Source organism: Triticum dicoccoides, chromosome 6B (assembly GCF_002162155.2).
Source record: "Triticum dicoccoides isolate Atlit2015 ecotype Zavitan chromosome 6B, WEW_v2.0, whole genome shotgun sequence".
Lineage (NCBI taxonomy): Eukaryota > Viridiplantae > Streptophyta > Magnoliopsida > Poales > Poaceae > Triticum > Triticum dicoccoides.
In genome coordinates, this window is record NC_041391.1 from 69,118,822 (window position 1) to 69,124,167 (window position 5,346).

Here is a 5,346-nt window from a genome sequence, read left to right on the forward strand (position 1 = left end):
CCGCACCATCCCCCCATATGAATATTTTTTCATATTCATAAATATTTTCAAATAACAAATTTGAACATATTTTTTTAAAAATTATTACTGTTTTTATAAAAAATATTACTGTTATGATTTAAACAAGTTTGAACATATTTAAACACAAATAAATATCAAACAACATTTAAAATGCATAAAAAAATATTGGGGAGCCTGTGAATCGAACATCGAACCTAGGACCTCCTAGTGTGTGTGCTGCGTGCTGACAAGTCGGGCTAGTGGGCGGGTTCTAATGTGGATTGGGTTAGGCGGAATATAACCAGAGTGCTCGAACTGTAATAAAAAAACATTCTAATGGCGCACCTCTATGGGGTGCGCCATTAGTAAGCTTCCCCCCCCAGTCCACCTATTCCCCTCCCTCGCTAGATCCCCACTCGACCTAACTTTGCCCCCTCCGCCCTAACCGTACGCCGCCGCCGCGCCTGCACGCCCCCGTGCTCGCCGTCCCCAGCCATTCTCGCTGCCCCCGCCGCACCCGACCACCACCGCCCCCAACGCCCCCTCCCCGAGCTGAGCGCCGCCTCCCTCGCCGTCCCTCCTCCTCCCGCGCCCCCACCCTCGATGTCCTCCCGCCCAAGCCTCGAGGGCACCCGCGTGGAACGGATCGGGCGAGACACAGAGACAGGCGAGTGGAGGAGCCCGCCGCGTGTCACCGGAGCTTCAACGCCCAGTCGCTGCCGGAGCTTCAACGCCGGCATCTTCATCCATTCCTGCATCCCCTCCCCAGGTGATTCCTCCCTTCTCCTCCACCCCCTCCCCTGCAAACCCTAGGGCCATGGCGGCAGGCTTCTTGCTCCTCAGTTCTACACGCATGGCTAGTTTAGATTGTTCTGCTGTTCACCCGTGTGTGCTAGTTTAGATTCTTCTGATATTCCTGGTTTAGGGTCTCAACTGAATCAAAATTAGACCTAATTGGGGTGTTACAGTTGGTCGATCTTAATGTAAGTGAAATCATATCAGCTACTCTGAGTTTGTGATGAATCATTTTAAGAGTAGTTATATCTGCCATGCTGTGTGGCTGTGCTTGGTGAATTTGAGATGCCTTTTCTTGCCAAAAAAAGAAGATACAATTGATGTGGGCCTTGACCATTTGCACTGCAATTTAGGAAGGAACTTGTTACATGTACATGTCTGCAGCTTCAGTAATTAGAAGTACCTTGTACCAAAATCATAAGCACACTAGCCATATAATCCTTCAGAATTGTCTACAACAAGTAACAGAAAGAGCCAAGAGAGAGAACCTTATACACTGTTTCTGTTGATCTGTTTATAAATCCATTATACACTGGTTTATGAATCCATTGTAAGTTGTTGGAACACAATATTGACATGGTGGAAATAGTAATAGTCGCTTGATCTGTTTCATCCATGTATATATCATGCTCACTGAACATATTATAGTGAAAATTTAGTTTGATGCCATCAAATTCATTGAGTAATACTCTTGGCATTCTTGGAGATCTGCTAGTTTTTGGAAGTTTTTCTTGCTACAGTTAACTGAAAATGTTCAGTGTTCCAACCAGGTCAATTTGCTGTCAATTGCTCTGTAATACTCAACCAGGTTTATGCAAAATGAAGATCAGCCATGTTTATGTAATAGATCAAATTGCAATAGATTATCTGCAGTAGATCAAACTGCAGTAGATTACTCAATATTCTTGCCATTTGTTGATAGGTTATAAATATTGACCATAAATAAGAATGAATATTGACCATTTGTTGCTGCTAGCACATGTTGAAGTGTACCTGATGATGCTTCTGTAGAAAATTCAATCTTCCTCCTCAGGCATGTGTTGTGTGACCTGACAAAATATAAATATGTTGTGTGCCATGTGTTGGTAATTCAGTAAAGTCAAACAAGCACTGGATTTAGGCATGTTGCTTGCTGAAATTGTAGCAGCAACAACAACTATGGATGAATGATGAATAGGTTATAGTGGTCAGATTAGTTCAGCAACAACAACTATTTTCAGTTTGTCTTATGGGTCATCTAAAAAAATGTTTTATTGGATCATTCTTGCTGACAACTCCTTGTGGTCAAACTCCTTGCTGACAACTGTTGTACTTGTGAGATTCTTGTCCTTGAATCAAACTCCTTGCTGACAAGCACTTACTTGTTGTGCTTGTTGTCCAGCTTACTTTCATGCATATAGAGTGGTTATTTTCATGCATGTTTTATGATCTGTTGTAAGGGTACTAATTGGTCTCTTCTGCTACTTATTAGAGATGGGGGAAAGCAGCCACCGCCGCTCTGCCACACCGCAGTACGACTTGGATGCTTCCAAGTTCTTCAGTATCATACTTGGGACTTTGGTATCATCCATGACGCAGGTATATAAAACGAGAGATCTCCCCTTCATCCATCTCATTATGATATCTGTTGTTTGCTACATCACTCATTGTCCCAAACTGCAGAGGTTGCCTGACAGTTTTATGAACATGCTGGGTGAAGATTCGCCAAATAATGTGAAGCTGTGACAGGCCGACAACGGGTTTCGCAGGCTGTGGGATGTGGAGTTGGTGATCAAGGAGGGCCACATGTACTTGTATCGTGGGTGGGAGAAGTTCTATCGTGCCTACGACCTGCGGCTGGGGTACTTCCTTCTCTTCAGGTACGACGACGACGCCACCATGCTCACCGTGAAGGTGTTCAATGCGACTATGTGTCGCATGCGCTATGCTGACGATGATGATGCCAGTATGTTCTGCCTCTTCTTATTCCTCTACATTTGGCTTTGTCTCACATCGATTGTCAACGGTCATTGTTGCATTTGGACAGGCAATGGGAGCAGCAGCAGCGACACTAGCTACAGCCAAAGCAACAGCGATTATGGCTATAGCAAAAGCAACATCGATTCTGGCTTTAGCGAAAGCAGCAGCGATTCTGACAACAAGAAGGATGATCCGGACTAGAGTGGGGGAGAAGAGGAGCAGAGTGGGGTTGAGGATCTGCAGGATGACGATGGGTATCAGGCTGAGGATGACCTAGCGCTGGTGGTGGCTGACCAAGGGCAAGAGATGGTGGTGGCTGACCATGGGCAAGAGATGGTGGTGGATGAGGATGACCTAGCGATGGTCGTGCCCGTCCTTCCTGAAGGTGGCCTCGCGATGGTGGTGGTGCCTGACAATGACCACGCACCGGTGGTGGCGTCGGCGATCCCACAGCTGGGCGACATGACCACGCCAATTGTGGTAGAAGACTACATCCCGCTGCCTCCACCGCCTCGCCGCTCTTGGCGCATCAGGCTGAGGAAGGAGAAGGAGAAGAACAATGGGAACTGAACTATGTCAGGTATGTCAGATCTCTAAAATGATATTTATATACTTAGTTACCTATGTTATCTCTAATATGCTTAGTTTCCTATAGGTTAGCTTCATTTTACCTAAGTTGGCTCTAATATGCTAACTTAGAGCTTATATGCTTAGTTTCCTATAGGTTAGCTCCAAAATAACTTATGTTAGCACAAAATGATCAAGTTTACAAAATAAGCTTATAGTCTTCTTCTTATTCTTCTTGTTTTCCAAAATGACATAGGTTAGCTTCATTTTACCTAAGTTGGCTCTAATATGCTAACTTAGAGAGCTTATATGCTTAGTTTCCTATAGATTAGCTCCAAAATAACTTATGTTAGCACAAAATGATCAAGTTTACATAATAAGCTTATAGTCTTCTTCTTATTCTTCTTATTCTTCTTCTTTTCCAAAATGACATAGGTTAGCTTCATTTTACCTAAGTTAGCTCTAATATGCTAACTTAGAGAGCTTATATGCTTAGTTTCCTATAGGTTAGCTCCAAAATAACTTATGTTAGCACAAAATGATCAAGTTTACATAATAAGCTTATAGTCTTCTTCTTATTCTTCTTATTCTTCTTCTTATTCTTCTTCTAGTATTCTTCTAGTCTTCTTCTTCTTCTTCTTCTTCTCTTCTTCTTCTTCTTCTTCTAACTTCTTGTTTATCATTTTGCAGATTTGATTTAATTCACGGAAGCTTGCATAGATGGGGTGCTTCTTTTCCATTTGTGTTTTTATTTTGTATCAATGTGAAACTTTTGTGAATTGATGGATAACGGTGTTAGATGAACAATGTGAAACTTTTATAATATGTAACGATGGAACTATGTGTTGGCTATGCATGTATATATGATGAAACTTGTGTGTTGGATATGATTGTTATATGGATGCTTGTTGTATATATATGTGTTGGATATCTCATATGTGAAATAGTGACCTGAGATTAAGAAAAAACGAATTTTTTTTAAAAAAAATTGTTACTAATGACGCACTACCATGTGGTGCGCCATTAGTATAGCAGATACTAGTGGCGCACTTTGGGAAATATTAATGATGCACCACATGGTGCGCCATTAGAACACCAGATACTAATGACGCACCGGTGGTGCGCCATTAGAATTTAATTCTAATGATGTGATGCTAGTGGCGCACTAGTAGTGCGCCATTAGAAGGCAAAACTGGTGCGCCACTAGCATGCCTTTTCCTAGTAGTGTGAATTGAATAAAAATTGCCACATGTCACTTGGGGGGAAGCCCTCATGGCAAAGCACTTCAAATGCATGGCAACAGACATAGCTTAGCACCTTTAATTCTTTTATATATATGGTGAATGTACTTGTACAGTGAAGGATTGGACTTGAAGAATTTGGTCGATGCTTTCATGCCTACCATCACGTATTAAGAAACTGTATAACAGAACGAGCTACGGCTCCTCACAGCGTTTTGACGTCGCTGTCGTCTGATTAGATCGATCGGCCATCGTATGGTGTTTCTTGGGCTGCTGCTCCGTACACTTACCTAGACCCATTGTGGTTAATCAGGTCTGGACTGGTCCATCCCATCGTCTGTTCTTCTTGGGCTGGTGCTCCATACGGGTACTTAGGCCCATTGTGCTTAATCAGACTTGGGCTGCTGGTAGACACCGATGAATCTTTATGTAAAACAAAAGGCATCGACCGATCTTCGTTGCGAGCCTTCCGCTCCTCTCGTGATGGATGAAGGAAATAGCAACGATGCCGGCGGCGGCAACAGCTGCACCATGTTCTGAGAGGTATCCATGTACGCTCGAGATGATTGTATGCACAAAAAATAAAAATAAGTAGAACATCCTACATCAAAGCCTGCACTACATAGGTCACCAAGTAAACCAAATGCTGATATAGTCAATATTACGAAGATAAGCATAAAAATCACCATATGGCAAAGCTGGTTAGTACATAAACAATCCTTCCCTATGTAACTTTATTGTAAAACAGAATGATAATTCAACTACATAACAGAATGAGCTGCCA